Source organism: Solanum verrucosum, unplaced genomic scaffold (assembly GCF_900185275.1).
Source record: "Solanum verrucosum unplaced genomic scaffold, falcon-dt-bn FXZP01000303.1, whole genome shotgun sequence".
NCBI classification, from domain to species: domain Eukaryota; kingdom Viridiplantae; phylum Streptophyta; class Magnoliopsida; order Solanales; family Solanaceae; genus Solanum; species Solanum verrucosum.
The window spans coordinates 870,943-897,831 of NW_026019911.1; the positions used below are offsets into that span (position 1 = coordinate 870,943).

Genomic DNA, 26,889 nt, shown 5'->3' on the forward strand with positions numbered 1-26,889 from the left:
GATTCAAAGGAACTTGGGGAGGATTCCCTTAATTGACATTCTCCTCTTGCCCTCTCCTTGCATTACCTCTTCTTGCATTCATTTCCTATAATCGCAAGAAAAAGATTAGAAAGGAGGTCATAGGGTTAGAATTTTCAAGCACGAATAGAGAGTGATAAAAGAAGGGAAAATACCTAAGCATCCTATAGCCTCTCACTCATAAGTGTGGCGCGCTACACATCCATGAACAATACACTATTAGGCGTGGTTTCATGAGACATCAATCCTAAATATTATTCCCAAAACCTTATGCTATGATACCAAGTTTGTCACGATCTGGAGTTACCCCCTAGATGCAACATGGCGTAGTTGACCCCGAAGGGGTCGCATATAATCCCTTAGAATAATCATACACATAATGTCATAAGAAATAATGTGGAAAATTAAAACTTTTCTAATAGAGGTCAAACTTCAAAATCCATAAATAAATAGTCATGGAAATACTAAACTTGTCTCGTTAAAACCATCTAACATAGTAGTACGAAATTAGGGACTTAATCCTTTACATCAATGAAAGTCTTAACATAAGAAAGTACTAATAAAGTAAGACTACAAAAAACATTTGGTCCTCGAACTGGAGGACTCATAAAAACATAGGGAATAGTCGACCCAAGCTTTACTTTGAAGAAGGAAGAAATGAATCAACGTCTGCGGCCTACACTCATAGTATAAAGAAAATAAGGGGTTAGCACAAATATGTACTAAGTATGGAAACAAGCATAAAAACATTTAAATGTGCTAAATAGGACATTTTTCTTCAAAGTATGCATTTTCAGTACAGAAGACAAGCTATAGTCACAATACGCTCATAACATAGTAATACCAATACCTTAGCAACCTCTAAGAAAACTAATGCAATGTATGGTTGGCATCCCATAATACCAACCCTACTAAGCATCCATTTGAAGCCACATATTCATTAACATCATTTCAGAGCTTACCATAATCCATAGTCATAAATGAGGAAAACACATGAACATAAACGAACATAAGGAAAGTTATCTATAACACTTTCGATTAATTATACATACATAAATTCATATTTCAGCATACCATAAGGAAACCATTCCATAACTTCCTAATAAGTCTACTAGTGCAATGTCAAAGTGAAGTCCCATACCCCCACTCCTACTAAGTAAACCCATTAAGAAGTCAGTATAGTTCCTATCATATTAGTCATCTTATTATTATTAGCCATAACCGACATAGACTATGTGAGCTACATGGAATCCAGTGTCAAATAACCCCACCGAAGGAAGGCATTCTACTTGCCAAAAGTAGAATTAATCATATTTAGCTTCTAAGTGGATCCACTACCTAAGTCTTATGTTTGGCACATAGTTATGGGATCTGGAGATTGCTACTAGAAACCCAATCTATTGCATTAGCGGAGGAGCTTCCATCTCATGAATTTTCTGTAGATGACCCAACCTATTGCATTAGCGGAGGGTCATTGTCCATATCCACTCTGTACTAAGCATTATTTCCCATTTATACATAACAAGCATTGGATTGTATTTACATGTGTCAAGGCATACTTTTCCCTTCGTTCAATACAATTCACTAAATAGTCATAGATTCATGTAAGTGAGAACTACCTTTCACCTTATAATCATCATTATTAGGTGAGTAACTTTCACCTCATTATTCATAGTGTTTTAATGAGAATTAGCCTTTCAATCAACACAACACCATCAACATCAACCTAGACAAATTATACATAAGCATATGTAAGGGTAGGGGAAATTAGTTTTCCAACAACACCTCAATTCACACAATATTCATAGGATTATGACCTTTCCAATGAGTTCATAAGTTCATCAATAACTATCAACAATCATAATCAATCATTCACAATTTATCCCTTTCAAGGTCATAAACCAAACCGCACAATTACCTTTAGGATATACTATTATCAACATGAATAATACAAGGTTTCATAATCAAATTAACATCACCACAATTCATAGTAGTAATCATCTTGCATAAATGCCTTCATTGAAATTCATGAAATTGGGGTCATTGGGTAGTTCATGGGTTCATGGGGAGTTTTACTATAAAATCACCATTAAAACATCAAATCATCCATAATATACATCAAACAACATAATGAAATCGGTTTTAGGAAGAACCCACGGGTACAATAAAAACCCTAGTTTTGAATCTTAAAACTATTTTTTAAAAAAAATTAGAGTAAAAGGGCTTCATGGAGGAAAGTGTTCCATAAATGTAGGTTCACATACCTTTATTGATGTTTTCTCACTAAATTTGAGTGAAAATCTTGAAGCTTGAATCCTAATCTTGACCTTCTTCTTTGTTCTTCAACGAAGGAACTTCTTAGAGAGAGAAGATAGAATTTGGAAAATATTCTAGAGTTATGAGAGTTAAAAGACTTGTTTAATACTTAAAAATACTTTAATATATTTTTAAAAAATAAATATAACCGTCCCTACCCTTAAACAAATGAATTAGTAATTTACCAAAACACCCCCAATAAGGTCGAACCAAGATAGCTCGGCAAGCCACGATCCACAAACCTCAAACCATGGAGTGTTGATAGGTCCACGGACCGTCCTAGCTGTCCGTGGTTTGGTTCAGAGAGGGGTGATACGAGGTCTTGGTGAGGACACTAACTCTCAACTCACGAGACCTTTCCACGGAGAGTGAGCTGGTCCACGGACTATACTGCACATTCGTGGAATGGAGCTGGAACATGGGGTCTTGGGGTACCTTGGAGGAAGCTAAGGCTGGACTCACGACTCCCATCTATGGGGCATGACTCAATCCACGCCTTGTGGTCCTCCCTCCATGAATGGCTGTTGCTTTTGGCTGATTTTAGAGCAGTCTCTTGGCTCTTATCAAGGACCCTTGGAGGGTCCTTGTGGGAGCCATGTCTTGAAGTATAGGCTCTAGGGCTTTAGTATCAAGCTAGGGAAGTTATGTTACGACTCATATCATGACGTTGACTCACTAAACTCCTAGAGCTTCAACATTAACTCATATGCTTAGGCCCTAGTTTAACCTAGCATTTTCTTGAGTGTTACATTAGGGAATATGGGTAATCTCCCCTTATCCTTCTCATATGGAGGTCAAGGGTAATCAGCTCTTTGCTACATCAAATTTATAGCCTTTTTAACTTAGATTTATTTTAGGTGAACAATGCTTTCAACCTAGAATAATTCAATGTAAGAAAGCCTTTCACTTGCATACATACATAAAAGAAATCATGTGGGAAATTCCCTTCTGTAATCATTCACATCAACAATTCACAATTAATGCATAGGCTTCACTCTCAAAGCCCTTAATATCATAAAACATCATATATTCTTCAATCTCAAAGCAATTCTAATGTATCTTAACAATCCTATACGAGTACATCTAAACCCATAATTTCTCCTTTCATAGCATAAAACCCATTTACATCAATTTCAACTTAGAAACATGGGTTGGGCGTGGGTACATGGGAATTCATCATAAAAGAATTGAATCCACGTCTAAATTCATGCATAATCAATCATGATTCACTCAATTGAATCAACTTTCATAAAGACCCACAACTTAGATGAAAACCCTAACTCAAATTGGGGGAATTCTACTTTTAAATTGGGATAACTTAGGGGCTCCATGGATGCAAGGATTCCATGCATGAAAAACTATTATACCTTGCTATCAAAGCCCACAAATGCTTGATGAATGGAGACTTGACCTTGACCCTAGCTTTAACTCTTCTTCTTCTTCAAGTTCTAGAGAGAAAAATATTTGGAGAGGAAGAACTTTGGTTTTTTTTTTTTTGAAGAATGACTTTAATGGGTGAGTTTTTGGGTTAAAATCACTAATATAGGGGTCCTAGGCTTGGGCAAAACGACATAGCTTTGATTTAATTAAAACCGTGAAATACCCAAAAGCCCCTAAACTTACAGTTGACTGCCCCACTTCACGCCAAGCTTCACGAGCTGTGGTGGATCTCACGAGTCGTGGTGCCAGACGTGGTCCTTCACCAGTGTCTTCGCTTACCACACTTAAAATCATCTTCCCCACACACCCACATCCACGAGCCGTCAAGTGGCTTGTGGGAGGAGGCAGTCTTGACAAGCTCGCTGCCTAGCCATATACGAACATCACCACGACCCGTGGTCTCCACCACAAGCCGTCTTGGTGGTTGTGGGAGGTGAAGCTTCCTTGGATAGCTACGGTGAGCCACCACGAGCAACACCACACCTCGTGGTGCCCTTCACGGTCCGTATGGGCCTTCTTGAAGGGTTTCCATGCTCGAATCATGGTTTGTGACCTATCACATGCTCTCTTACTTCGACTACTAGATTCTGAGGTGTTACACCCATACTCTTTCAAAACCCACACATCAGCCTAAAATTCTTTAATAATTACAAAAACACAAAAATATCATTTCCCAAAACTCACATCGTCCAACCAAAATGCCCTTCTCCATAGTAGGGTTGCTTCACTTTTCCTCATGTCCCATCAGCCAAATAAAGATAAATGATATGCCAACAAGAATGAAAAATAAATACTATTAGCCCAATGATGTTTCCCATTCACAAACACACCCGACTCATTCCCTAGCACCCCACTTGTCACTCCTCGAGGCTAGCCCCTAGACTTAACACGGGACCTAGGGTCACAAGTAACCCCAAGCTAACCCTAAATATGGCATATCACAAGCATACTAAAATAACTCTAAACAACCGGAACCATAACTAAATAATTAATATAATCTAAAGGAATTCAACTGAGAATATTCGAAAGAAATAACTGAATTCAAAGTAGAACAACCCGAATCAAATGAGTTTGACTCTATGTCTGAAAGACTTTAATACTTATGAGCTGCTGGGACAAGTCCCTAGCTAACTCTAAAATGTTGAAACTAACAACGAACTAACTAAACCAAAAGGCAGAAACAAACATCCTCGGATGATAAGGACTCACCCCTGAGTATCGTTGATGTTACACCGGTATGAGATAACCATGTGGCTCCGCAGAACCTGAGTGTAATACCTTGGATCCAAGGAGATGAGAAAATTTAGTTTTTCACAGGTTTGATGCCAGTACAGACGACACCACCCACGGTAAGTAGGGGGAAAATGGTATGTAGGTGGTGGCGTGGTTGGTGAGTTTTTTTTTTTTTTAAATGTCAAGTTCTAATACTTTTATACGGTTCACCAGGATGGTCCATCATTTAATGCAAGAGCCATAGGTAGGTATCGTAGGTCAGTCCCAAACTTAGAGTAATTTTAGAATTGAAAGATGGAACCTACGGTCATGGTCCACCATCTGTCAATGAACCCACGGTTCGTAAGTGGGGTCACATAGTTGGGGTCCAACATTTAGTAGTCATTGATCCCATCCACAGCATACTAGTACGATTCGTGGTTGGACCTATGGGTCGTAGGTCTAGCTGTTGATGAGGGTCGACAGTTTTTTAAAGGGCTGTTGGGTCTTTTCCTAATTGTTTTCACTCAATACTACGTCATTTTACACAGTCTAAGCCTAATATTCTAGTCAAAACCTTCCCAAAACCCTCATGCTCAAAAAAATCACCCAACTTAGAGTGAAAAGATGAGGAAAAGTCGACCACTTCTCCCAAGAACAAGCAGGAGTATTCTTCGAGGTTCAGCCCCGTAATCCAAAAGATTTCTCCATAGATTTCATTACCGGGTATGTGGGATTTCACTAATGGGTTCCTTTCACCCATTAGGTCCCTAGAATTTAGTTAGTATCTTCAATTCTCATGAACTCTTCAGACTTAGGGTTTTGAGATTCTCAAGGTGTATTGCAAATTCCTTTATCAGAGTTTTCTTGATCTAAATATCGTATTTCTTGATAAAATAGTATAATTTCTTTGCATAGAATTCAGAACCCTAGCTTTTGTAGATTTATCCTAGTCCATGAATTTTACTTGCTAGGCCATTCACATAAAAAATCATGCTTCAGATTTCGAATGTCATGTTCCTAATATACAAATGTTGCATTCTTAGTTACCATGTCAGTGTTTTGAGTTATTCAGTGTTTAGTGCATTTTAGCTTCATGAATATTTAGTTGGGAGTAGACTTAGCACCGAGTTGGACTAGGGTTCAGTGTACCCTCAAAGTCTCAAAACTACTTGCCACGTAGGTTTATAAGTCCCTCAGTTGGGCATTAATTTTAGTGATCTCGCCACACTCATGCCTCTATACCCTTGGGAAGGTATATTGGGTCCTCTAGATGGGGTGTATACATTGTAATCCATGTTTAGCTTACTGGTTTATGTAAGTTAATAGTAGCTCTCATAGTCAAACTTTTAGTGCATTGACCAGGTTTTCAGCATATACTTCAGTATTCAGTTCATCATGTTATCTTCATGATTAGTACTTGGTCATTGCATTCAGTTTAGTTTTCAGTCATACTTCAATACATATCTATATCCTTGTTCATATTATATCTTTATTCCGTTATGCATTATTCATCATATATACTTTGTTCAGCTTAGCATATATATATATCTTGCATGCTCAGTACATTCCAAGTATTGATGCATACTTTGCGTTACATTATTTTATGATGCAGGTTCAGGCACTCAGCATCCAGATCACTCTTAGATCGATTCCCGATTTGTATTAAGCAACTTTATTGGTGAGTCCTCATACTTTGAGGATAATAGACATGATTTACATTTTAGTCTTTACTTTCAGATTTTGGTTTTGTTAGAGTTAGCTGGGGGCATGTCCTACTATTTCAACTCAGTTCGAGGCTTTTCAGACATAGTAGTAGATTCCGCTCGAGTGGATAAGTAGTTGTTCCACTCATCACTAAACTCTTTTTATGTTTTACATATTAAGACTTGTTGGGTTTTCCCCCTTTTTTTATATCCATTGTTTCTAGCTTCCGCATAGTATGTGAATCACTTAGTTATATTTTCAGTATGCTTGATATATGCAAGACTCATGGTGTGCTTTGGGTTATTCGTGATCTTAGGTCCCGTGTTACGTCTAGGTCACAAGTAACCCAAAGTTAACCCTGAACCTGACATATCACAAGCATACTGAAATAACTCTAACCAAGTAGAAACATAACTGAATAATGAATATAATCTAAAGGAATTCAACTGAGAATATCTTAATGAAATAACTGAGTTCGAAGTAGAACAACCCGAATAAACTGAGTTTGACTCTATGTCTGAAAGCCTCTACTATTAATGAGCTGATGGGACAAGTCCCCAGCTAACTCTAAAATATTGAAACTAACAATGAACTAACTAAAAAAACATAAATAAACGTCCTCAGATGATGAGGACTAACCCTTGACTATCATTGATGTGAAATAGGTATGAGCTAATTACGTGGCTGAACCTAAAAACCAGAGCCTGCAACATAGAGTATACGTCAGTACTTCAAATGTAATGAGCATGAGGGATATGCAAAGATGACTGAATATATAAACATGATAAAAATACTTGTCCAGTATGTAAGCTTAACTTAACTAAAGTACATAGGCCCAAGATACAATAATGCATAAAAACTAGAATGCAAGACTAAACTGGAAGCATGCTAAAAAAACTGAGAATAAATACAACTACAGGTTTGAAATACCTTACTAAAGCTAATAATGTGGGAGAGTCTATTAACCGACATAAACCATGTGAGCTAAACGTGGAGTCTGATATATACACCCAATCAAGAGGACCATATATACCTTGTCAGGGTATAAAGGCATGATTGTGGCATGATTACTAAAATTGATGCCTAACAGAGGGGACATATAGACCTACGATGGCACATAGTTCTTGGACTTGAGGGTACGCTATACCCTAGTCCAACTCGGTGCTAAACACTACTCCAAAACTGAATTGTAGTAGCTCATTTTAGACTGTGTCCTAAATTCATGATACAGAACTAAACTCGCCTGAAAACAATTTATGAGAAAAACTATGGATAGAAAATTTACTATGTTCTTTTTAAAACTAAATGCTAACACCCTGAGCTAAAATCTTGTCACGTTATGAGCCTACACCCTGGGCGCGACTGGCACTTAAGAACCATTGCTGGCCCCAAGCAAACCCTTGGCATGTGTTAACTCTTAGTGGAAGACTTACTCATAAATAAGATAACTTAAAAGATAAACTTTACTCAACTGTCTCAAAAGATAAACTCAGAATGTTTTAGAAATAAACATTCAACTAGCCAAAGAGGCAACTCAAGTCTCAACAAAACAACTGAAAATGAAAAGACTCTAGAAATACTGTCTATCTATCTATGAAGCCTCTAATACTATGAGGGATGTCGAGACAAGACCCGCAATCATCCTAACAAAACTGAAATAACATAACAAAATTAACTGAGGGATCCTCCTGAAACAAGGAGGCTCACCAAAAAACTCTGGAGCTCAACTGGATCAATGAAGAGTTGGATGTTGATCCTGGTTACTTGTATCTGGATCATAAAAGATGCAGGATAGATGGCGTCAGTACATGTAATGTACGAGCATGTGAGGGAATTCTAAAACATGACATAAGCTTGAACTGGAGATAAAGAAACAACTTACCTCGTCTCAACTCAACTCAGGGATACTTAACTCATTTCAATATATAGCAGTAATAAAGATGCATTATAAAGAAAATCTTTTAAATTAGTAGACAATAACTCAATGTATTAGAAAATACAATATAACTCAGTTTTGTATGCAAAAATACAAATAACTTTGTGGGAGATTCTCTAACCGACAACCATCACAATGAGCTATGTGATGGTACAATATCTAGCCCACGCTACCAGAACTGTCCTCTACTTTTTTGGGGTATAGGACCTACTACTTATTGGATCTACTAGTCTATGCTAAAATCATTAAGGAATCATCTAAAAGTATGACCCTTTCTACCCACGTTGGCTACATGGTTTATGAGGACTTCGAGTTATCTGAACTTGTCCCCATATCGATGCTCAATAATACTCCCAAAATGTAACTAGCTCATACGTTTAAATACATAACTCTTTCTATGGTTTGAGATTATTACTCAAAAAAATTTCTCTTAAAAGAGATGGTACTAAAAACTGCTCATTAAAACTCTTTTGGAAATCGGTGTTTCCTTTCATCTTAAATGTGAAAACATTTACTATTGGGAATACTTAGTTCCCATATATCATTTTAAAGAAAGGAACTAAACTCTACTCTTTCTCAAACTCAAGTGCTCAAGTCGTAAAATAAGTTCAAAACGATTGTAAAAAATTTATTAAAATGACTCGAATAAACTCTCAAGACTTCACTCTTAGCTCTACCTTGAATTTGAGTTATGGATTCAAGGTTATGATTCATGTTATGAATGAATTTCTAGATGTTTAGAAGTAGTTTGGAGTAGTTAGAACTGATAGGAAGTAAAGGTATACTTTAGAATGACTTAGACGGGCTAAATGATAGAAAAAGGGTGGGGGCAGGCGACCCTGGCACACTGAGTGGCGCAGGGTCCCCAACCCTTGAACTATAGAGCAATAGTTGGGGTGCACTGGCTGGCGCAAGGTGCCAAGCTCAAACCTACAGATCTCCTGTACTGGTGCATTGGTGAGGCGGCGCACCAGCCTTTGCCCAGATAACCCCGACGAATTTTCATACTCGTTTTCTAACCCCAATTCGCCTAGAATCGAATGGCTTATTCCCCATCATCTGGATTCGAATACCCAACAAAAGTACACAAGAATCTACTCAAAAACAACTCTTAAACTCCATACGATTATCTCAAGAACTCATCAAACCCATCCTAATTCAAGAACGAAACAATACTTCAAGAAACTATTCAAGAACTCAAATTCTTCAACTTCAAGAATGAAACTTTGCTGAAAATAACATGATTTGTGTGTGGGTGAACAAATCCAACACTGTGAGAACTCACATACCTCTTAGGGATCAAACCCTTGGCGAAACAATCTTCGATTCGCAAGAAAACTTGAAGAACGCCTTGACTTTTCTCCTCTTCTTGAACTTCTCTCAAAACCCTAGCGTAATTTAGGATTTGTAACACTAAAAAAACTCAGTTTAGACCCATAAATATTACCAAAATTCATTTTAAGCTGATGGTTTAAGGAAAAGGCCCAAATATCTCTCTTAAACCTAGGTAACTTTCCTTAACGGGACAGGCAGATTTTCAAATGATCATATCTCCCTCATCTCAATTCAAAAATTATCAGACTCGGTGGCATTGGAAAGAGGATTCCAAGACCATTAATTTGATATCTTATGGGGTACCTAACATATCGTGTACAGAAAGTTATGGCCATTTGAAGTTAACCCAAAACTCATTTCTTAAGCTTAACTTGAAAATTTTCTGATTTGGCTCTTTCCAAGTTAGTTCTTTATATTCTTAGCTCTTTCTAAGGTCTGGAGAAGAGCTAATTCATGTGAAAATACTACAATAAGTATAGAATCACTGCAAACTCATTTAAATAAGTATAGAATCGAGTAGTAATTACAAGAATCAGTTTTGTAAAGAATATGCAAAGTTGGGAAAGAACCTTAGTTTCATAAAACCATAATAATTGAAAAAGGAGTCTGAAGTTTTGGACATAAGGGGAAATGAAACCCTTACTGAGTACCCACATACCTGGTGGATGAAAATCCCTACAAGAAATTTGAAGTTGAGGCTTGGAGGAGAGCATTGTAGGCCTCGAAATTGGAGAAGACGCTCTTTTTTCTGCTTGTAGCTGACTTGATAGGAAACTGATTTGTCTTAGGCAGTTTCTGACTAACTAATTAGTCATAGACGAAGTGAAATGATGTAGTTTTAGTACTAAACACATAGGGGAAAGACTAATACGACCCTGGCTTAAAATTGACGAGGTGACTTAAAATAGGGGCTTCACGGGCCATTTAAAGCACCACAGCCCATCTAGTGGGTTGTGATGTTGCCTTGCCCAACAGAGCTTCACTAAAATGGACACAACTTTAATTACGAAAATTTAATTGCATTGGAAAGAGGACCCAAAGACCATTATTTTGATAGGTCATGGGACACCTAATTAATTTTGTGATGAGAGATAGGATCATTTGTAGTTGACATAAAATTTAAAAATTGTTTGGTGCCTTGTACGGACCCCAAGACGGGCTGTCCAAATCACCACAGGCCGTCTAAGGCGCCATCAATGTGAATCCTACCCAGACAGTCCTAGATGGTGATTCATGATTCCCTTAACGGGCTGTGGACCGCTAAACGGACCATCTAAGGTGCCATGAAGGGTCCATGGTCCATTTTGGGTTCATGGACTTGCCTGTTTGTCCTTTTTAGCCCTTTCTCAAAGTCGGAGGTGTTACACCACTCTCAAAATCAAGGAAGGCTTTTGAAACAGACTTGTTTTTCAAGAGGGGTTTCACTAGAAGCCTTGAGAGGATTTTAGTGACGAGCTCATCTAGCAGTATTGTGGTTATTCTATATGAACCTATTAATAACTACACTTCTATAAGTCAAGTATTCAAAAAAGCATATTATATCACGAAGTAGTTCAATTCTCATAGAAAAAATAACATATCCTAAAATCATTCAAACGAGAGAGAGGGGTAACAAAGTCGATCAATGTCTTCATTTTCATCATTTGTTGGTTCATATTATCTATTCCATCACCTAGTCGATCTACATCTTCATTCGTTTAATTGGTGCGACTCCATCTTCATCATCATTTTGTTCATTAGCATCCTCATCTTGAACAACATTTAACTCATTAGCACATAAATATTGATCATTAGCACCTCCATCTTGTTGATTAGCACCTCTATCATGATCATTAGCACCTACACCTTGTTCATTAACGACCTCATCTTGATCAACATTTTTCTCATTAGTGCCTAAATTTTGATCATTAGCGCCTCCATCTTGTTCATTAGCAGCTCAATCATGATCATTAGCGCCTATACCTTGTTCATTAACGCCCCAATCTTGATCAGCATTTTGTTCATTCGCACCTCCAACTTGTTCCTCGTAATGTTGAACCAACGTTACATTATTCCAATAAATCAGCATATCCCTGAAACAATATACTCAATTATATCAACACCTTACAAGTCATACAAGTCTCGATTTACAAATTCGTAAATTAGAACCTTACAATTTCATAAAAAATCTTCCTACTTTATATTGTATGTTCTATTTGAAGGCTGCAATTTGGAGAAATCACAGACTATATTTCAAAAAAACAGAACAGAAATCATCTTGTTCATAAAAATCAAATATTATTTTCTTACAATTTTCATCCCGAGCAACACTCCACATTGGACAGAATAAGCATCGACAATGATACTGTCACCTATAACTTGATGATATATTTTGTCATGTGGTGCATGAACATTAAACCTGCATTTCCATACACATACCGCGTAAAATAACAAGAAATCATCTGTAAAACGCAATTCCAAACATATATGAGACTTGCACATCAATAAAAAGACCTTCCTGAATGTTTGGCTCCTGCAAGATGTACAAGACATAAAAATTAAGTATACAGAATTCAGAATATAACTAGTTTTCTGGAAAAAATGAAGTAGAGAGGGTGAGAATACATACAAGTCTAATATTATCCTCGACAAATGCAACTAGAGTTTTGCAAACTCAACAACAGATGCAATAATGAACAGGGAGGTCATTGTATTCAAGTTGAAGGGAATTTCCCATTGTGTCAACTCTTTTGGTTGAATCAAGAAGGCATGAATGGAAAATGATGTGACTTTTCTTAAAGATTGTGCATTTTTTGGATGAGTTGTGACCATTTGGATAAGTTGTGACTTTATCCAAGGGTTATGAACGTTTGGATAATTTATCGAAGGGTTGTGATTTTACCACGTTAGCCCTAGTAACTATAGTATGTATTTTCTTTAATCATCATTTTTATTTTAGTTTATTGAATTTAGAAGAAAGAAGAAGAAGAAGTGGTAGTCTATTAGAGAAAAGAAAACAAAGTAACTAGTAAATAAATAGAAAATATTAAACTATAAATTGCAGAGAAATAAATAAATGAATATTAGGTTTTTCAATATTGTAGGGAACTCTCAAAATAAATATAAAAAACAAGACTGTTGTTACTTTTACAATACCACAATCGCAGTAACTCTTCTCAATAAATATTTGTAACCCATAATTTCAAATAAATAGTCGCCTAACTAAAAAAAATATGAAAGCAAATTCTTAAACTAGTCTCAATTTGTATCAAATTCAATGAAAGAATCAATGTTGACGATTCTTATTCTGCCAGCAGAACTCGTCATTGAAATCCTCTTAAGGCTTTGGATGAAATCCCTCTTGAAATTCAGGTCTGTTTCAAAATCTTGGCTTGATTTAATCTTTAACTCCGAGTTTATCAATTCCATCTTGTCTTATCAGGTAATAATAAGAACAACACTCACCCATAGGTTCATGTTAAGTTATTCAAAGCACAATATTAAGGAGGGGTCTCTTAGTTCTTTACTTTATGAGTCTGATGTGATTGAGGCACCTGAATTATCCCATGAAAGACCATCAAAATCTTTTACAAATTATTGGTTCTGCTAATGGATTGATTTGTGTTATCGAACCACCAAATGATATGTTTCTGTGGAATCCCTCCATTAGAAAGTATAAGAAATTTCCTAATTAAAGAACTTATAATTTGAGAGAAGTTGTTAGCAGTTACACGTATGGTTTTGGATATGATGAATTGCATGACGATTATAATGTAGTGAGATTCACTTCCTATCCTCTCCATGAGGTCGAAATATATAGTCTAAAGAGCGATTCGTTGAGAACCACCCATTATTTTCATAATGAGGTGATCAATTTCTTTTGTTTGAGTCGGGTTGTCAATGGGAAGCTTCATTAGGTTGGTAATGACCATCATAAGGAATATTACATAATTTCTCTTGATTTAGTCAACGAGAAATGGGAAAAGGTGGAGCCGCCCTCCTATGGAGAATGAGATAATGTTTTGAGACTGGGAGTGTTGGGAAGTGATCTTCCCCTCTATATTAATAATGAGGGAAAACATTTATCTATTTGGATTATGAAGGAATATGAGATTAAAGAAACTTGGACAAAAATGTTGACCATCAGGTATTTTGATTATTTGTATCCGTATGCTTTTCCATTTTACATCATATCTCATATATTACTATAAGTGGGCAGATCTTAACCCCAAAGTTGATTTACTGTTGTGCCCCTACAGTATTAATTAAATATTAATTTATTAAAAATTTAATTTGCTGATAATCTCAGCCCTAATTTAATTCTCTAGAAACGTATAGTTTCTATTCAACTTCCCTCGATCATTGGAACAACCCCTTGTTTCTAATGCTCAAGTTCCATTGCTTTAGTTATCAATTATTCCAAAACCTTTTCAGATACTTCACTGATCTATATACATGTCTCCAACATGTTTTTGTCCCATTAATCTGCTTCTCTTTTCTATGCCTCAATCAAATACATCGATCATTGCCAGGTAAAAAAAAGTTATCCTCATTATTTATTAAAAGTTACTCTGTTTTCCTTGTTTACTGTGTATGTCTTTATGTAGCGTATTTCGTTTCATCTATTTGTTGTTTTTAACAAGTTGGATTCATGTACTGTTGTGGTTATATGATAAGTCACTATCACTTTGTTGTTGGCTGAAACCATTGTTGCATGTTTCTGCATGTTGGAAAGCCAAGCAAACTCATTTTGCTTTTCTGAAACTTTATTAGCTACTTTGTAATAGTTTCAACTAACTGAATTTTGTATCAGTTGAAGCTGATACATATATTGGCTTGATTGAAAATGCATTGTGGTCTCTTGATTTCAGATAGCATAAATAGTCAACCAGTTTTAGACTGGTAGAAATAGTTGCAATTTTTGTTATTTCATCATATTAAAGTTGAAATTGAGTTTCATTAGGCAATTGATTTGCATTTTTATTGGAGGCTTTGCCTTGATAGTTAGTCCACAGTAAGATCCACATGTTCTTTCAATTCATTGGCGTCCCTGTATCTCCATCATCATTTTGTTCATTATCATCTCAACGATCTTTATTATTAGGACCCTATTTGTTACAGCCTCAATTTTGAGCATGATCCTTTCCATTAGCATCTCCATCTAGATCAATAAATTTTGAATTACCGCCTATATCTTCATCAGCATTTTCCTCATTAGCCCCTCCATTGTGATCATGACCCTATTCATTAACATCTCCATCTACAGTATTAGTTAAATATTAATTTTGTTGCTCTGCTTTTCCTATCATTGATAGATATTATTTTGTCGCGTGGAGCAGAACATGAAAAAAAGGATTTAAAATTAAAGTTCTCTTTTTTATTTTGTTGAGGAGTTGATTTTAATTTGTGAAGTTGATCACATATATGATAGTTTCTTGGGCAATGAAACCGCAAATTCTTCTTTGTTATGTCATCATCTGTGCACTATTGTTATTTTGCCGTTTTAGTGAACGTATGCAAAGTGCTCAAGTAGAAAGTTTTATCCAGAATGGGATGCACAACCTGTGATGGAAAACATATATTGCAGTTTATGCTGTATCAACTTTTCGTTGTAACTTTGCCTCTGTTTAGAACATGACCAGTAGTCTTAAAGAAGGCCAGTGTTTGATACATGTTACATGAGTCTAGACTTCAGATATACTCCTTTTTGTTTGTAACTTTGTTCTTTCTTGTTGTTAGATAATTTTCTGGTAATGGCGGAAAGGTGTGAGGTTATTAATTGGTGGCTTGATGATTCATCAGTAAATGAAAATGTACATCAATTGGAAATTCTCGGAGAACTATTTATTTCTTTGCTCAGAAGTGTTTTTTTTTTTTTGTGATAATAAGTAATTCTAGATGTAGTCAAGTGACTAGGTTGTGTGAACTTCCTTTAACAAGTCGTTTGAATTCGTATGTGAGTATATGGGAATTGCTCTTTTGGCCCAGGGCACCATTATTTCTTTCTCATTTTCTAACTATTTGTATCTACTCATTCCACTTGCAGTTCAATAATGCCTTGAGTATTAATAAGCATTTATATCTTGTTATGGAAACATCACCTAATCTTGGCAGAGTTAGTTGTAGTTCACCTAAAGATTTAAAACTAATGTATTCACAAATACAATGAACTGATTTCAGGAAGTAGTAGTCTTCAAAGGAAACAGAAATCCAATATTAATTAATTTAATCATCTATTAGACAGTGTGAAATTTCTGACAATTAGACTTGTAGTAATGCACGCACTCATGACAAGATTGGTTTGCAAATGTCGAGAGAAAGAGAATGATACAACTTAACATGGCTCACACGTGCAGCGCACGTGTCCATGACTAGTAACAAATAAAGGTAAAATTGTGGTTGGTTTTAAATCAACTTTCATGATATACAATTTAAGCAAGGACTCACTTACACCCATGAATATAATGCCATTAAATGGTCACACGTAGATATCTATGTTGATAGCCTAGTTTCTCCTTTTTCTACCGGAGTGACTAGTGATACAACAAAAACACCAGCCGGAAAAAGATCGGATCAAGGCATTCAAGTAAAAAATAACTAGAGATAATTTTGTCTTCTTCTTCAAATTGTTGAATAAGCGTCCCAGATTTGGATTGAATTTAAATGGAGAAGGCACAGAGTTTTATGGCATTGATCCTCGAAGATTTCTCGGTTATCAAGAAAAATATATGATGTCATAATTGATCTTATTCATGCATAGCATATATTTTTGGATTTTTCTCGTATTGCTAATAGCTATGAGTGTATATAGTTCTAAACATGTTTAGGTATTTTCCTTGCTGCCATATTGTTATATTGACTTCTTTATTTCTTAAAGAACAATAACATACTATTGATATTCGGAATAAAGAAAATGTTCACTCATTGATAGAAATAATAATCCCTTAAAGTATATACGAAATTGAAAGTTCTGTCAAATCGTAAAATATGCAACTCAGGAAATTGCACTAGACTATATAGTAGAAACTACAAAAATTGTACCTCTAAACGTGAGTAGGACTGGACATAGTTTAAATTAAAATCTAATTGAACTTTGCATGTGGATATTTTCAAATCACATATTGGATTCTAGATTTAACTTGTATGCCTTATATTTATCCCTATAGGAATGTTTTGCAACCAAGGATAGCTAAAAGAAGCTAGATGATATAAATTTATGTTGACCTCCATAACCATACCATAAAATGACATATCTCCATGAGATATTATGTTTCTCCTTATCCAGATTTTCCAAGTGATAAATGATGGGAAAACCTTGAAGAGAGGTCTAAGCCTTGACGAGCAGTCCCTACTCCACCATTTATGTATGGTTTCGTTAAGCTGCAAAAAAGGTCCCTGAACATCAACAATAGTAGCAAAAGCACAACTTCTTAGCCATAGAGCAAGTCACAAAAATATGTCAAAAGTTTCATATTCTGAACTATTACAGCAGCAACACTTAACTTCATCCACCATTTTAATCTTGACAAGAACCTCCCCAATGGATATTCTTGTTTTTCCCAAATCTCCAAAGAAAGGAAGAAAATTTGAAGGGAACTCCTTTCACCCAAATTTTCTTAGAAATTTCTTGTTCATCAATTCCTTGTCTCAACACCTCCCAAGCACTTCCAACCGTAAATTTTCTAGAGCTTACACATCCATCTTGGTGAGTCCATTCTTCAGTATCCTTTAATACTCCCATTACATTTTAGACATGTTTACAGGCATCTTCTGGCGGTAACTGGAGTATGAGATTTTCATTCCATTGTCCTTGAATCATCAATTGATTTACCTCATCAAAATCAAATTGTTAGAATGAAAAACATGTAAATAATAGTAAAGAGCACCCAATTGTGTCCAATTATCAAACCATACACTTGAATGACCACATTTTGGTTCCCACCAAATCTGTTGGTCAATACAATCCCTGATTTCTAACATAAATTTCAAAGTCTGAGAACCTCCATTTCATTCCACCAATTGAGGTCTATGTCTCTTACAATATTTGTTCCACGTGTATATAGTCCACATTGAATTTTTTGTTCTAAAAGGCAACCAAAGCTTGGCAAACATTGCTTTGGACACATCAAAAAGAGATATAAATCCCAACCCACATTCCTCCTTAGGCCTAGAAATATCAGACCATGATATCCAATGTTTTCTTCTACCCTCTTCTTTAGAGTTCCACAGAAATTTAGCAAAAAATTCTATGTAAATCATGAATAACACATTTAGGAGGTGTTATTGAAGATAAGAGGTATATGGGAATACTCTACAAAGCATTATTAATCAACACAGACTTACCAGCAAAAGATTAAAGTATACCCTTCCAAGCCTGTATTTTGCTTTGAACTTTCTTCATGATACCGAAAAAATGACTTTTTTATTCCTTGCATGACCAATAGGACACCAACATAAGTCAATGGAATCATGCCGCTAATAAAATCAGTGCAATCCTCAATAGTTTAACTATAGAATGGGCAGTTTTACTATACACATAGAAGCAACTCTTCTCTTTATTAATCATTTGCCCTGATTGATCTTCATATAAGCCTAGCATTTTCATAATCAAATCAAGCGAATTCTTCTTTGCACTAACAAAGATAATAATATATTATGCATATGCAAGATGATTAGTATCATCACTCCACTTAGGCATTTCATATCTTGTAAAGTCCCGATTATGGAACAGATTGTTTTAAGCTCTACAAAGAACTTTCGCAGCAGAAATGAATAGAGAGGATCTCCCTGTTTTACCCCTATAGAAGAGTAAAAGAAACCATGAGCTTTTCCATTAATGAGGACAGAATACCAGTTATTTGCCACCATAAAGGTTATATGCTAAATTAGATATGAATAAATAAAAATGAACGGAGAGAATATAAAGTTAGAAATAACTATTTTTGAAAAATGGAAAAAAGTAAAAAATACAGTTATGTTGCCCTAAATGTCATCACTGCTAGTTTATCCTATTTTGGGAGATGAGACAGTCCATATTACAATTTGGATGAAATCACTGAACAATACTAGAATCTTCCATAATTGTAGAGCGAAACAATCATTCGATTTCTCAAATTTCTACTACCCAAAAATGGAATCTGAGGAAGATGAAAGAACCCATCAAAACCCAAAACGGAGCAAACCCATTAACCATTCTCATTTTCCATCAACTTCAATGCAAGATTCAACCTTTACAATCCCTAATTTTCCCGAAGAACTCATAACTAAAATCCTCAAAAGGGTTCCAGTGAAATCCCTCTTTCAATTCAAGTGTGTTTCGAAGTCTTGGCTCTGTATAATCTCTAGCTCTAATTTTGATAAAAACCAATCTTAGTTTATCTGCTAATTACAAGGAATACAATTTATGTCACAACTTCAACAAATCATTCTATCTTCCCTTAATATCTATGTCTAATTTAAAATGTCACATAGATTGAAACGAAGTGCATTTTTTAAACAAGTAGATTAATGCTTTTAAGAATTTACTGGCATTAGTTAATTGTAATTGGATCTAATGTCGGTATAGGATTTAGGGGAATTTACAAAGAGTATTAATTGATTTAGCAGTAATTAAGCTATTGGCGTTAATTAATTATCGCTAAATATCATTTTTGGTGTAGTGTGAGCTCTGGTTTCTCGCATGGCGGATAGAGGTAGACTCTCATTACAGATTCATTGTCTACGAAAAAATCTTTAAAGTGACTCTTTGTATGCCTAGGCTCATCCCTAAGAGTTCCATGATCCCAAGAGAAAGTGTGCTCATGGAATTGCAATACTCTTGATAAACATTCCTATGTAGTTAAAGGGAAAAAGGTTAGTTCATTTACATAATCGGAAAATTAGAAAAAATAGATACTTCTTCTGTTTTAATTTGCATTGGTTTACTAGTTTTGATTTGACATGAAGTTCAAGAAAGTAAAGAGAAACTTTGAATCATGTGGTCTTAGGCTAAAGATATGTAAAATGTACCAAAATATCATTTAATTTTGTAGTCTTAAACATCTCATGCCAAAAAAAAAAAATACATGTTTTTGAAACTTAGTAAAAAAGAAAAGTACGACAAACAAACTGAAACAGAGGAGTACTAAGGTAGTTAATTGTCCTTACCCAAGATTGTTAAAAAGTTCCCCCAATGTCCTTTGGAAATACTCTTCAACTATACTAGATGAGTCTTCTTTAGCAGAATATCAAAAATAGAGTGTCTCTTTCAAGGGCAACTTCGACAAAAACCTTTTACCAAAGTTATTCGCATAGCCACAATGGTCACCAATTTTCCTCTGAGCTTTTTTCTTTTCGAAGAGATGCAAGTCAAAGAATGTGTCGATGTAACAATGGGCATTGGAGATGAGATTAGTTTCAACTCCATGGCTCATCACAAGAAAGAAACCTTGACTCTTGCACACTTCAACAACAAGCCTAGATGTTTGCTGAGTTGCGACAAGTTCACTAGAAACCATTCATTTTTTATGCATCCCGTATGAAAGGGTTGTTTTTTCTTTCTTTTGCAATGAGTCATAAGAAAAGGAAGTAGAAGTAGTTTATTTTGAGGAGCAAAAGTGAAGGATTATATAGGTCTTAATGATACTTCAACTTTTGATAGAAGTTCATATGTTGTTTGAATTAGATTTTGAAAAAGAACATATTTTCAAAGATGTGTTTGACCATAGATTATAAAAAATGAAATATTTTCCAAGATATGTTTGATCATAGATTTTGAAAATTTTACCTTAAAAAGTTTTTTCAAGTATCAAAAATGGGTACAAACAGTTTGCTGAGAAAGGCTTAATAATGCTAAAAATTGGGGGTTTAGGTCTGTTACATTATGTACATATACATATATACACTTAACATAGTCCATCCCCATTTAGGCTCCTGGTCCACTCTCTAGTTGGACCTGGGCATAGAGAGGTGTTAGAGTGGGTTAAATCCCACATTGGTTGGAGATGAACTGGTGGTTTGTTTATATTCATGAATTGAACATTCATCTGTAACAGACTTATACCCCCCAATTTTAAGCATTATTAAACCCTTCTCAGCAAACTGTTTGGACCCATTTTTTATACTTGAAAAACTTTTTAAGGAATTTTTTTCAAAATCTATGATCAAACATATCTTGGAAAATAATTCTTTTGTTTTTAAATCTATGGTCAAACATATCTTTGAAAATATGTCCTTTTTTTTTAAATCTGATTCAAACAACATATGGACTTCTATCCAATGTTTAAGCATACTTAAGCTCTACTTCACTTTTGCTCCTCAAAATGAACTACTTCTACTTCCTTTTCCCTCTTGTGACTCATTGCACAAGAAAGAAAAAAAAACTTTCATGGAATGACCATTGATAGTGTAATCAAAATTGGAAATTCACTTATGCTAGATGAGGAAAAACCATTGATTTTTTATGCATCTATTATGCAAGATGAATCCAACATTCCCACACAATACATATGGCCGGACGACGAGAAGGCTTGTGTTGTAGCACAAGAACTTCATGTTACCCTTATTGACGTAAGGGGTTTCTTTTCTGGTGACCCTGTCGCGGCCCAACAAGAAACTAGGCTTGTTGGTGTAGCATGCAGGAGTCAAGGTTTCTTTCTTGTAGTGAACCATTGATTTGACACTAATCTCATCTCCATTGCCCATCGTTACATGGACGTGTTCTCTGACTTGCCTCTCTCTGAAAAATAAAAAAACTTACAGGAAATTTGTGAGCATTGTGGCTATGCCAGCAGCTTTACTGGAGGGTTTTTGTCGAAGTTTCCTTGAAAAGAGACACTCTCTTTTTATATTCTGCTAAAGAGGAATCATCTCACATAGTTGAAGAGTATTTATAAAGGACATTGGGTAAAAGTTTTAACAATCTTGGGTAAGGACAATTAACTACCTTATTACTCCTATGTTTCACTGTTTTTGTCGTACTTTTATTTTTGGATGTTTCAAATGCATGGTTTTTTTCCTGTATTGGCATGACATGTTTATGACCACTAAATTAAATGATATTCTGGTACATTTTACATATCTTTTGTCTACTACTACATAATTTGATGTTTTTTCTTTAGTTTCTTAAACCTCATGTCAAATCAAAAACTAGACAAACAAATTGAAACAGAAGAAGTATCTGTTTTTCTAATTTTGTTCAACTATGTAAATGAACTAACCATTTTTCCCTTTAACTACACAAGAATGTTTATCAAGAATATTTCAATTCCATGACCAAACTTTTTGTTAGGAACATGAAATTCTTAGGGATGAGCCTAACAAGTTTTTTCTTTAGTTTCTTAAACCTCATGTCAAATCAAAAACTAGACAAACAAATTGAAACAGAAGAAGTATCTGTTTTTCTAATTTTGTTCAACTATGTAAATGAACTAACCATTTTTCCCTTTAACTACACAAGAATACTTATCAAGAATATTTCAATTCCATGACCAAACTTTTCGTTAGGAACATGAAATTATAGTGGAGTACGACACAAAATTAGCCCATGAAAATATAATTATCTCAATCCATTCAAGTTTAGACGAGTCAATTTATCCCATCTAAAAATTAGAATTAATATGTCGTTTATATTGACCCACGAGAAACCTTGTTAAAAAGAATTCAGAAAGATATTTATTTTTTGTTTGATATATATATATATAAGCCATAATAAAGGGGTGGAGGGTGGGGTGGGGGATTCTATTAGATACTAATATTAAAGAACAGACAATAACATTATAACTTAGTAAGAATTAGACGAGCTGAATTATAACTCATTTATTTTTCATTTTGACCCGCTCATTTTATTGATATTCTAGAAATCCCCTCTGATGTAACCCAAGCTTAGTAGTTTCCATTGCTGATCTCTGGATTTGATGACAGATTTAAAACCCCCTATGGATGTGTTGGAATGTATGCGTCCACTAACTACGATAGGACCAGGTCCTTTCTACAATTATGATACACAAAAGTAAATACTAGAAGTAAAGATAACACACAAAACTTTATGTGGAAACCTCCTTGCTCAAGGAAGTAAAGCCACGCCCTGTCTCACAAGATTTTTAAACTGTTTTTACTAATCTTCTCAAGGAAAAGTAAAACACATTTTACAACGACAGAAGAGATGAACCTCCTAATCTCCACACTAAGTAATACAACCTATTACTTAAAGAGCATAAGCAATGCCTGCATTCCCACTGTACCAACCCTCACTGATTAATATAAACTTTTAAATGTAAGACACAAAGTTGCCCTCAACTATGCTCTTACAGTGATTCACACAAGGTTTTGAAACGTTTCTAACACAAGTGAAACGAATCCTACAAGTTAAGCACAATACAAGCAATCAAAATGACAACATTTTCAGGAAGCAAGTCTTCAGTCAACGAGGTCCCTTATTGTTTTTGAAGCTTGAATTTTCTCTCTTTGAATGAAATGAATATATATGTTGTTTGTCATGTTGAATATATCAACCATAAAGAATTATTAACCATTGGACAAATAATCTTTTCCATTCTAATTTGTTTTGTACGGTGACGACCTCACCAACCTCTGACAAGACAACTTTCCAGTTGTATAGCACATTACCTTAGACGAGAACACTCTACAAGGACCGGATCCCTGCATTTGCGAGGATCATCAAAACATCTGGAAGCAGTAAGAGTCATCATTTTCCCCTTTTTTGATGATGACAAACAAACTACCTCACATGAGTTAACATTTATTCAAAGTATCAAACATCTATCAATTCCACTCAGTTCCCCCTATAAGTATTTCCTCTGTCACTATACTTACTCTAATTTCACAAACAAAAATTTTATATATCATTCCCCCTTTTGACATCATTAAAAAGGAGTGACAGTAAACAATTCACAAGCTGCATGTAAAAATGTTAGGAACTCAGGGCCATGGGCCACAGAGCACATGTGCAAGTAGGCAAAAATAGAGAAGATAAAAGCATACAAAAGCAGGGAAAGATAGAGATGATATCATTAGATCACTTATGCTGACCACAGAGTTTAGCCAAAACATTACACTTTGCCACTAGAGTAAAACAGAGAAAATAGACAGGACAAGGAAAGACCTAAGAATATGGACATCAGACTCATTTAGGACGGAGGGGGACGGGGAGAGAAAGAATGCAATATCAGAGCCATGCGAGTGTTAGCATCGACGTGAGCATGAATGATTTGCTTGTTAAGAGTAAGAATTTCCTCACTGAGTGAGACATTTTTCTTCAGCAGTTGTGCATTCTCAGCTCTTAACTTTTATACTTCCTCTTTATGCGCAGAACTGGTACTAGGTCCCTTAGAAATAGTTTGTTGCATCTGAGCCTTAAGTTGTGCAATCTCCACCTCCTTTGCATTCAAGGTTACTGTAAGATCATTTAGATCCCACTTGAGAGATTCTTGTTGCTCAAGAACATCAGACACATGAGACTTACCCTTGACCTTACCCTCAGCACATTCACATTCCAAGAGGGTTGCTGGAGAAAACAACTATTTCATAGTACCAGGTACTACTCCGCCAAGAGCTACACCAAAGTGTTCAAACACATAGTTCAGCAGGTACCTATAAGGTATGCCATGTCTGGCATTTTTCTAAGTCATCACTCTGTGCATGTGTTCAAGCATGATCGCTAGAAGGTTGATATCTTAAAGTTCATCCAACTGTTCCATGAGGAACATATCTGCTGCAAAAGTTATAGTTCTTTTGTCACTCCTTGGCACCAAAACCTTGTTGATGAACTCAAAAATCAACTAATACTCTCCCCTTAGGAACTTGTTAGGAAGACCAGCAAGTTTTATGTCCCCAGGCTTGGTAGCCCTTTGAAAAAGTCACTAGAAGGTATAAAACCTTCAATGGACCGGATCCCTATTGAAGGAACACTCAAAATGATTTCCAAGCTTTCCTCATTCAGAGAGATCTATGCCCTCCAAATTATCGTTTGGATGCCTCCATCATTGAGAAGCTCTATCTTGTAGCAGAATTCTCGCACCTCTGGCTCGTGCAAATAAGGTGTTGGAGCTTCAAACAGGTGTTCCCAACTTTGCAAGGACACATAATTGAAAAAAGTAGACATATCATATTCTGTGAGGATTTCTGGTTCAAACACTCTCTCATTCAACACCTTTTGTTTCTCCATCTCTGAAATACGTTTTTCCCTAGTTAACACTTTTTTTTCCACTGGCTTCTGGGCAGGTGAACCTGCTCCCTTTACAGTTTTTGGTTTCAAGGGAGCCTTTTTAGTCACCTTGTCCCTTTTCACAGGTGATTTCTTCACAGACTTAGGAACCCTTTTAGCTTTGACCCATTCATTTTCTGCCTCCTTCTTCCGTTTTGTCACTACTCTAATAATATCTTTAGATTCTGTTTCACTCGAGCCTATATGTTGAGGCGTTGAGGTAGGTTCCTCAGTTGGCACACAAAGATCCCTTCTTCGTCTTCGATTTCTCTCTGTTTGGACTTTGTTTGCTGCTAAAGCATCTCCAAGTAATTTTTGTACCACCCCTCTCGTTGCATACCTTATTTTCTCTCATTTGGTGTGAGACTCTACCATTTTTCCTTTTCCCTTTCTTTTTTCTTTTCCTTTCATACTCAGTAGGCTCATCCTCAAGTTTAGTCTCAAGTACAGCATCAACTGCTCCTAAATCGGAGACAACCATAGTCAAATCATTAGCACCTCGAACCCCATTTCTATGCCAGACTAGAGGATTTTCTTCTTCATCCTCTTCCTCACCATCAACCCCAAAGGATTTGAGAGTTTGGTCAAACACTGGTTGAACATTGTGAGGGACCCGTTCCAGCAATCTACACTCTTGTTCTAAGAGTGTTGCCTGAATATCCCCTCTTAGAGAAGCCAAACTTTGTATGACCATCAATTCCTCTGCTAGAATGTTGGATTCTATACCCTTTCCCTCAAGAAAATCCCTTTCAAACAATCTTTCAGACATTGTAGATGACACAGGCCCTAGTTGAGACACAACTTCTAGATCTTCAGTGGGTGTCTCAAGGGTAGGTTTTACAACCGACTTGGCCTCAAAATTTAGGGAATCTTTTCCTGATAGAACTAATGTTGGAGAACAAGGTAAGATTTCCCGAGGATTGAGTACATGATATTCCAACACTTCAGTGTGGGTGTGATAGATTTATCAGTCTCACCAACCCCACATACTGGTGTGGATGGAGATCATTCAAGGAGAGAAATTGAGAAATTGAATGAACCGGGATTTTCAATTTCTTGGGAGAGAGGAAGTTTTGAAGAAGAAGAGTTAGACATTTTCTCAAGAGATAAGGAGAGAACAGTTAGATGAACAGTGAGAGAATTCGAAGGAGAGTAAGAAGAATTTGTGATGTTTGAATTCTCTCAAAAAAGTTGTATTCAACAATGTATCGAGTCCCTGATCAGTAGTGACTCATGATTTTAAAATTAAAAGACGTCTGCAACTGACATAGTAAATAGGAAGATGACACATGGACGTGACCGTTGACAAAAACTTGTGTAGCAAAAAGTGATACTAACCTTCTGGACCATTTCCCTCTCTATAGATAGCCCTGTCTGTCATGGTTAAATCTTCTTTTAAGCCAACATGCCATGAGTATGTACTTGCGGTAAGGTACGAGATGTGAGTTCAAAAACATTAAGCAGTACAACAAGTATAGATACCTGCCCTCCCTATCATAGTCAAAAGAGAGGTTCCATGCAAACTTGTTGTGGAATAAGGTGATCTTGTGCATCTCCAACTTCAATCTATTCCTGACAAAGTTCTCTTTGCTCAATGCCTTGGAAAAGATATCAGCCACTTGATCTTTTGTCTTGTAGTATCTTATCACTACATTGTTCTTCTCAACATTATCTCTTAGAAGTGGTGCCTCACATCTATATGTTTGATCCTCTTATGCTGGACAGGATTCTTGGCCATGTTCAT

The 26,889-nt window shown here is 35.8% G+C and overlaps 2 pseudogenes; one reads left to right on the forward strand and one right to left on the reverse strand.

Annotated features, from left to right (window-relative positions):
• Nucleotides 1–19,587: 19,587 nt before the first annotated feature.
• On the reverse strand, nucleotides 19,588–20,439 carry LOC125821958 (gibberellin 20 oxidase 2-like; annotated as a pseudogene).
• An 874-nt stretch (nucleotides 20,440–21,313) lies between these two features.
• On the forward strand, nucleotides 21,314–22,935 carry LOC125821965 (gibberellin 20 oxidase 1-D-like; annotated as a pseudogene).
• The last annotated feature ends 3,954 nt before the right edge of the window (nucleotides 22,936–26,889 follow it).